This window comes from Penaeus vannamei, chromosome 1 (assembly GCF_042767895.1).
Source record: "Penaeus vannamei isolate JL-2024 chromosome 1, ASM4276789v1, whole genome shotgun sequence".
In the NCBI taxonomy this organism is placed as follows: Eukaryota; Metazoa; Arthropoda; class Malacostraca; order Decapoda; family Penaeidae; genus Penaeus; species Penaeus vannamei.
In genome coordinates this window covers 38,485,875-38,495,874 of record NC_091549.1, presented here as the reverse complement: position 1 = coordinate 38,495,874, position 10,000 = coordinate 38,485,875, and the positions used below count along the sequence as shown (strand labels likewise).

Sequence of the window (10,000 nt, the reverse complement as noted above, 5' to 3'; positions counted from 1 at the left end):
CAAAATATAACTTTATAAGATCTACATCTAAGATTGATTTGCTAATATCATTTGTCTCTAACAACAACACTGGTTCTGTTAGTGTTGTCTTGCTACCCTTATGATCGTCATTAACAATAAGAACACTCAAGATATAGGCCTACCTAGTGTTAAAGATCCCTGTGCAGTTGATTGACAAACGACGGTCATTTATTTTTCGATCATTCGTGTCTAATTCTCTTGCAGTTGTTGTAATAATGCTTACTGTTTTGTTTTGTTTAGTTTTAAGAACGGTGTGTACGTAGGCTACAGTATAGTATTTCCATTGTTGAGAAACATTTTCCTAATAAACTTTTATTTTCAGAAAGAAAAATGAATAGTCGTTATGTGTCTACCGCTCTCCAACTTTCTATTTCTCTATATAGATGTGTGTATCTTATTTTCTAGTTTTCTTTATCTGTTTCTTTATCTCTTTCTCCGCCCCGCTCCTCTCTCTCTCTCTCTCTCTCTCTCTCTCTCTCTCTCTCTCTCTCTCTCTCTCTCTCTCTCTCTCTCTCTCTCTCTCTCTCTCTCTCTCTCTCTCTCTCTCTCTCTCTCTCTCTCTCTCTCTCTCTCTCTCTCTCTCTCTCTCTCTCTCTCTCTCTCTCTCTACCTGTGTGTATGTGCCTCTCCCTCTTTACTTACGATATATATGATATGGTTTTGAAGAAACTTATATGTACTGGATTTTATTGTTACCGGTGGGAATAGATATTGTGTTCAATTTTATTTCCAATATTTCAGCAAAGTGAATCTGTGTTTGGGAGTGCTTCTCTATCCAATCCACCTCTTTCTCTGCACCTTTCTTTCTTTCCACTTCTCTATCCCCTCTCTGTCTCTGACTCTCTCTCTCTCTGTTTCTCTTTCACTCTCTCCCCATCTTTTATTAATGCTATAACCATAGTCAAAATCTATTTGTGGGCTTTAATTCTTACTGTTACATTTGTAGGGAATCTCTGACCTTTATTTGATATGTTTCTTGTTTATTCAGTTACGTGTTCACAATGCTTATCTTCCATTGTCTTATGTCACCATGCAAGTCAAGGTCAAAAATAGCCAATTCAATGGATGAAATCATGTGTGTGTGTGTGGGAGGGGGGGTGAGAGAGAGAGAGAGAGAGAGAGAGAGAGAGAGAGAGAGAGAGAGAGAGAGAGAGAGAGAGAGAGATAAAGAGAGAGAGAGAGATAAAGAGAGAGAGAGAGAGAGAGAGAGAGAGAGAGAGAGAGAGAGAGAGAGAGAGAGAGAGAGAGAGATTCATTACTGTTGTTATTAATGATATATGTATATTTTATATCATTCTAGATTTGATTACTTTTATTGCTATGGTAACAACAGATACATAATCGAAAACCATTACATAATTCCTTATCATCATATTATCATCGTTTTTACTTTTGCCTTATTATCAGAATCATTATCATGAACTGTGTGATTTCCTTATCGGCATCAGTATCATTATCATTGCTATATCTTTAATCATTAGCTGGAGCATGAGTGGCATTTGTTTGTCATCATATGCCACTGTCATTTCAAAACATATGGGGAAAATAACCTAATCCGAGAAAGCCTGCTTCCAGTATCATCATTATAGAAATTTACGGTAAGGAATGGACTAACAAAAGAAAAGGATGAATAAACAAATAAAGAAACAAACTTGCAAATTGGAAAAAAATATGAAACCCTAAAAATCTACTTCTATACTTAATTATCTCTTCTACATACTATTACCAAGACTCTGTAGTGTAACGGTTAACGCAGCCGCTTCTAAATTGGGAATACCGTGTTCGACTCCCAGCGGAGACAAACACACAAAGTTCTCTTAGCGAACCATTGTTGTTTTATGATTTTTTTAACCTCATTAAGACGATTATGATGATTTTGTTAACATCACGTTATTTTTTATCATTATTGCTATTGTTATTACTATAATAATAACAGTAGAGAGAGAGAGAGAGAGAGAGAGAGAGAGAGAGAGAGAGAGAGAGAGAGAGAGAGAGAGAGAGAGAGAGAGAGAGAGAGAGAGAGAGAGAGAGAGAGAAAGAGAGAGAGAGAGAGAGAGAGAGAGAGAGAGAGAGAGAGAGAGAGAGAGAGAGAGAGAGAGAGAGAGAGAGAGAGAGAGAGAGAGAGAATGTATGAACGTATGTATAATGTATGGATGTATATATCTATCGGCAAGTTAAAAAATTGTGCGACTCAACCAAATAAATATTCATACATACAGACATGCAAATGCGCAGAAATAAGGGCATCTCAGTTTACCCATCTGACATATATACATTTATATATCTGTTGGGTAGACATGCAAGTCTTGACCGACAGATATGCATTTATTTCCGGATATGTAGGTTTCCGTATAATGAATATTTATTTGGTCGGGCCTCGTATAATTTTAACAAACTGGCGGCATATCATTTGAGTGTTTATAGTGGATGCTAAAGTAACACCGCAGCTACACTAATAAAAACAATTATATCAGAATTTATCAATTGTATTGTTCTTTTGATAAACCCTCATTCTTCTTAACATTATTAACTCATTACATAAATACGGTGGAGGGAAACAACCAAATCAGAGAAAACCTGCTTCCATTATCATCATTTTATTAACATACGAGAAGGAATAGTCTATAAAACACATGGACATAGGAATAAAGGAAGAAATAAAATCAATCAACAAATACGTAGATTATATAACGACTTCTACCTCAATCTGCGTCGTTTCTGTCGTATGACGGTTAATACGGCGGCTTTTAGAGCGGGAACACGCATGCGCTTTTTATTTCTTATTTCTTAAAATTATTTTATAACTGCATAATTATAATGGTAATAGCAATAGCAATGATAATACTACTAATGATAATGATAATGATAGTATTTCTAATGATGAGAATAATGAGAAAACGGTGATAAAAGATATCAGTAGCATTAACGTCTGCATTGTATTCAACCATATTAACATTTCTAATAATACTATTATCATTCATCGATATTTATCATATTACTATTACTATTATCCTTATTGCTGCTTTCATTATCATTTCTAGAAAACGTAACTATCAGTCATTATCGTTTTCATCGCTATTATCATTATCATTATTATCATTACTATTATTATTATCATCATAATTATTTTAATTATCATCATTATCATCATGAACATTATCATCATAGTCACATGAAGTCATCGTTTGAACCGACTGGCGTGTCATGTTTATGGGATTTAGGCTTTTGAATCACGACGATTTCTTGAGTATGATTTATAGCAATAGGTTATATCATGGTTCGCATACTTTTCAAAGTATATATACACTACGAAATAAAGTTCAGGAAAGTCTTATTTGCTTTTCAATTAAATCATAATGACTTGCCTTTACAGCAATTACGATTTCTAGTATGTATGTGTATCTGCTTTTCTTTTATCTAGTCTCATGTTTATGATAGAAAGGTCAAGCGTGTCTAATTCCCGTGCAGTTGCTGTTATATATATATATATATATATATATATATATATATATATATATATATATATATATATATACATACATATATATATATATATATACATATATATATATATATATATATATATATATATATACATATATATATATATATATATATTTTTTTTAAGACGAATTTTACATAAACTGGATTCAAACCATTTTTAATGGTGTTAAACATGTCTTTGAAGTATGAAATTTCTAGTATATGAGAATGGGAATCAAGATATTATGACACAGACTAGAATACCAGTATATAAGCCTTTTCCGGGTGTAATCATGGTCCTGGCCAAAACACGATGGCAACTACAATAACAATGATGATATAATGATAAGGATAAGCTAATGACAGTAGCAGCGTTGATAATTATTCTAATAACGTTAAGAATAATGACAGCAATTACGGTAATAGCAACAGTGATAATGATGAATTAATTGACAATACTTAGAAATATAATCAATCTTTTCTGGTTACCCTCTCCCCTGTATCTCTTCATGATAATAATAATAGTAATTGAAAAGGGTAATAAATACTATTTATACATAATGATTTTGATACCAATCAAGATGATAATGATTATAGAATAAGAGAGAGAAAGAGAAAGAGAGAGAGAGAGAGAGAGAGAGAGAGAGAGAGAGAGAGAGAGAGAGAGAGAGAGAGAGAGATTTAGAAGAGAGAGGAGAGAGAAAGAAAGAAATGTTGAAAAAAGGAGAGAGAGGAGAGAGAAAGAAAGAGATGTTGAAAAAAGAAGAGAGAGAAAAATGTAGAGAAGAGGGGAGAGGTAGAAACAGATAAATAGAGATATTTCATTGTTATCAATTATGTACGTATAGTCTATATCAATAGTGATTTGATTACTCATAGTATTATGGTAACAACACAGTTACTTGTTCTAAAATCTTTGATATGTTTCTTTTATCATTTTTATAATTTGTGTCGCTGATTGTTATAACGGCTTTCTTATCATTATTATCAACAATATCATTTTCTTATCGGTAACAAAATCATCCTTATTAGTATTAAATTATTCTTATCATTAGTTCTAGTGTGATTAGTGGCCTTTGTTCATTGTCATATTATAATCATTAAGCAAGCACATGGGAGGAAAATAATGAAGTCAGAGAAATCCTGATTCCATCAATTATCATTATCCACACTTACTGGAAGGAACTGTCTAAAAAAGGTAAACATATATATGAAATAAGAACAAATATATACACACAAAAATGAATACACACCCACAAAAAAAATCAATGAAAAGTTATTAAATGAGTATATAAATAACTGATAAAAAACTTACTTTATTTAAATAGTTCTCCTCCATGAGAAGTGTACAAATTCCTATTGTGTAACGGTTAACACAATTAAGCGGGAATTCCGGGTTCGATTCCCGGCGGAGAAAAATAATCCCTTTTTTCTTTAGTTATTTGTAATAGCCATCTTTCTTGAGATAAAGATTTAGAGAGTAGTCATAGTCAATAATGATATGGTGATAATGATGGGCTAACGGCAGTAGCAGTGATGATAATGATTTTAAGAATAATGGCAGTAAGGATGGCACAATCAAAGCTGATAATTATAAATGAATTGACAATAGCATAATATATAAAAAAATATGAGTACTTACAAATATAAATCTTTTTGGGTTCCCTACTTTCATATTTCTCTTCATAATAATTCTAATAACTGTAAAAAGGGTAAAAACTATACTAGTTATACGCAATGACTTTGATATCAATCCGGATAACGATAATGATTATAAGGAGAGAGAGAGAGGGGGGGGGAGACAGAGAGAGAAAGGGAGAGAGAGGGAGGGAGAGGAGAGAGAGAGAGAGAGAGAGCGAGAGAGAGAGAGAGAGAGAGAGAGAGAGAGAGAGAGAGGGGGAGAGAGAGAGAGAGAGAGAGAGAGAGAGAGAGAGAGAGAATATTATTCTTATCGTTAACAAAATCATCATTATCAATGTTTCATCATTCTTATCATTGGTGGCATTTATTCATAATTGTTACTTTTATCATAATTTTTAGACTATAGGCATCTTTTCCGGTGGCAAGTAGGGTGTCGCGAGACACGCGACACCAAAAGCTGTCTCGTGATCGGAGGCGAGACAGGCCTCTAAGCTCCGCTCATTTCTGTGACGTAATGGGAATGGCCGCAGTTGACGGCTTGATATTTTACTGTACTGGTTATTTTTCCGACAGGTACACAGTATTTTGGAATATGATGTCCAAGATGGCTTTTGCTATCTCATGGTGGGTAGTGCGGTGTTATAGATATCCAATATGAGTACGAATATGCATCAAATATCCGAAATAGGAGGAATGCATCTGGCAACTACATTAAAGTTAACCGTCTGCTCGATTCCTGTCGCGCAAGAGGTGTCGCGTTTCCCGTAACCGCTGGAAAAGATGCCTTATGTCATTATCAGTATCAGTATCATTCTTTAATTCATATTTTTACTATTACGATCATTATCATTATCAATATTATCACTATCATTATTATTGCCATTGATGCAGTTGTGTTTGATAATTATTACTATCACGATTATTGAAGTCATTTTGAATAATCCAATGTGTAGGACATGAGATGCAGGCTTAGAAATAACGGCAATTTCTTGATTTCTACGCGAGTAGAATTCTTAATGACTTGCTGTTTACAGTAATCATGAATCTTAATGTGTACAGGTATGTGCGTTTCTTACGTAAATTATTTCAATCATGCTCTTGGTGAATATAATTGTTTATACATATGGACTTTATGAATATATAGGTTGCAATGTATTTTATTAGCAATAAGAGCATTCCTAATGATGTAGGCCTACTTGGTGTTAAAGAGCCCTGTGTAGTTGATTGACAATCATTCGTTTTCTATCATTCGTGTCTAATTCCCTTGCATTTTTTTCACAAAATGTATGTAGATTAAATTATAGTATTCCCATTTTTTAGAAACAGTTTGATGATTAATATGAATAGTTTTCATGTGTCTACCTCTTTCAAAGGCTCCACTTTTCAATGTATATAAATATATGTACATCTCATTTTCTCTCTCTCTCTCTCTCTCTCTCTCTCTCTCTCTCTCTCTCTCTCTCTCTCTCTCTCTCTCTCTCTCTCTCTCTCTCTCTCTCTCTCTTCTCTCTCTCTCTCTCTCTCTCTCTCTCTCTCTCTCTCTCTCTCTCTCTCTCTCTCTCTCTCTCTCTCTCTCCCTCCCTCCCTCCCTCCCTCCCTCCCTCCCTCCCTCTCCCTCCCCCTCCCTCCCTCCCCTCCCTCTCTCTTCCTTCCTCCTTCTCCCTCTCTCTCTCTCTCTCTCTCTCTCTCTCTCTCTCTCTCTCTCTCTCTCTCTCTCTCATATCTATCTATCTATCTATCTATCTATATATATATATATATATATATATATATATATATATATATATATATATATATATATATATATATAAATATATTTATATATATATATATACATATGTATATATATGTATGTACACACACACACACACACACACACACACATATAAGGCGACTATGAGAACCCAGCCTGTTCCGGCGCGCGAGGGTTTCCCTTCATGTGACGCAAACCATTCCTCGACGAGAAGGCGCAGACTGTCCAGCGACGGATTTTACAAGGCTAGAACATAAGATATAATATGTATGTAAGTATGATGGTGTGTGTGTTTGTTATGAACTGAATTACATTTATTGGACGCTTATCTTTCTTTCTCTAAATCAGCATACAAGTATTAAAACAAATAACATCAATTATTTATTTCTTGAAAAAGACAAACAATAGATGCGCAACGTTTCCAATTTAGCAAGGAATGCAAGAGGTAAATGAATCAACGGACGAGTTTCTTACTAGACCTTATGAGTCAGCTTCTGCATGATTTGAAGGAACTAATTAATGTCCGTGCTGCAAACGGACAATGTTAAAAAAGGTCCGACCAGTGAATATACATGGTTATATAAACAGAAATAAAGGCATATTTATCTCTCTGATAAATATGCCTTTACTTATATGTAGATGTGCATGTCTAAACTGATAGACATGCCTATATTTCTGTGCATATGAGTGTTCGTATAATGAATATTTATTGGATCGGGCCTCGCGCGGTTTCCTCAGATCACAGGAGAAAGTTATCAGAGGGAACAAGGTTAATTTATAACAATATCTCAAATTAACCGAAGTATGGTATTAATACAGAAGCTCGGGATGAAAGCGTATAGAAAATGCTGCAGTAGTTGATTTTTTTTTTTCTTGGGGCTAGGAAGGGATAAAGGAAAAAAATGGAATTGGAAGCAAAATTAACAAAGAAATATTATAACATATACAAACTAAACTACCAGTATATACGCCTTTTCCAATGTTTGTTTAATAATTTTGTTGCCAATAGATAATGTAATAAACTACCAAGCTGTGATCATACCTGTGTTAAGCAGAAGTATTGGAGTAAAGTATTCACTAGAAATTATTAGTATTAATTATTATGTTGATTAATTAATTAATAATTATTAATATTCTTCTAACCTACCCTAACCTAACCTAAACCAACCTAACCTAACCTAATTTTTAATCCATCAACCAATCCTGAGCCGTCGTCATCCATCAACCGATCCTGTCTTCAATCCTGAGCCGTCATCCATCTACCGATCCTAAGGCGCCATCCATCAACCGTTCCTAAGCCGTCATCCATCAATCAATCCTGAGACTTCAATCCTTCAATCCTGAGCCATCATCCAGTCTGAGCCGTCAACCACATTGTGAACATTTCATGTTTTACAATACACACACACACACACACACACACACACACACACACACATATATATATATATATATATATATATATATATATATATATATATATATATATATATATATATATATCATACACATTAGGCAATCGAAGCGAAGGTCCTTGCCAAAGGGAACAAAGCGACCGGCCGGGACTCGAAGGGTCCGGTGCTCTAACCACTCGGCAGAAATGTTTAAATATTACAAAGTCCTCTATTATAAAACGTAAACACAGAACGCCCATAATAATGACTGATAAGGATAATAATGATAATAATAGTATTAATAATGATAAAATAACGAAAATATCAATAATAACGATAGTAATATAAATGATGATGATAATGATGATGATAATGAAATTAATAATAATGATAATAACAATGATAATGATAATTATAATAGTAATAATAGAAATAATAATAATGATAACAATGATAATAGTAATAATAATAATAACTACAAGGACAATAATGATAAAAATAATAATAATAATAATAATAATAACAATAATAATAATAATGATAATAATAATAATAGCAATAGTAATAATGATAATGATAGTAATGATAATAATAGCAATGATAATAATAATGATAATGATATTGATAATGATAATAATAGTAATGATGATGATAATTACAACAACAACTCTCTCTCTTTAATATATGTCATTAATAGCTTTTGTAATTTCAAAACGAAATTAAAAGAACATCTTTTAAATATCAATTGTAAATATGAATGTATTTATGTAAAGAATAACCACTGTAATTAATGGAATAAAGTGTTTTGACTTTAACTTGACTCTCTCTCTCCCTACCCTATCATTCTCACTCTATCGCTCTCTCTATCTCTCCCTCCCCTATCTTTCTTTCTTTCTTTCTTTCTTTCTTTCTCTCTCTCTCTCTCTCTCTCTCTCTCTCTCTCTCTCTCTCTCTCTCTCTCTCTCTCTCTCTCTCTCTCTCTCTCTCTCTCTCTCTCTCTCTCTCTCTCTCTCTCTCTCTCTCTCTCTCTCTCTCTCTCTCTCTCTCTCTCATTCTCCCGTATTCTAATTTATAATCATTATTATCATCCCTATTGGTATCAAAATCATTGTGCATAATTAGCATTGTTTTTACCCTTTTTACAAGTACTTTCAACTCTCTCCCTTTTATTTTGTAATCATTATTATTATTACGATTGGCATGAAAATCATTGTGTATAGCTTATCTTTATCGTGAAGAGAAACTCGAAAAGATTGTTTATATATGTAAGCACTTATTTATTTTTTTCATGTTGCTGTTAGTTCATCATTATCACATCATCATCATTGCATCATTACTGCCATTATTCTTCACGTTGTTGGAATAATTATCAACACAACTGGTATTAGCGTATCATTATCATAATATCATTGTTATTATAGTTGCCATCATGTTTTGGCCAGGACCATGATTACACTTGGAAAAGGCTTATATACAGGTAGTCTAGTTTGTAGATGTTATACCTTTTCTTTGCTCTTCTTTATTCCCATTCTGATATCATAGAAATTTCTGCTTAATTCTTTTAACCTTTCCTTGCATCAAGAAAATTTCATTTTGAACTACTGCAAAATATTCAACTAATATCTGCACCCTTTCATCCTGAGCGTGTGTATCAGTAGTTCCCATATTTCGTTTAATTTGAGATACTTTTATAAATCAACCTTGTTCC

The 10,000-nt window shown here is 33.3% G+C and overlaps 1 protein-coding gene across 5 annotated transcripts in view; it reads right to left on the bottom strand.

Moving 5' to 3' along the window:
- LOC113828314 (heparan sulfate 2-O-sulfotransferase 1) overlaps positions 1-10,000 on the bottom strand; it is a 39,280-nt gene that overhangs the window by 28,247 nt on the left and 1,033 nt on the right. The gene's annotated exons all lie outside the window — the stretch shown is intronic.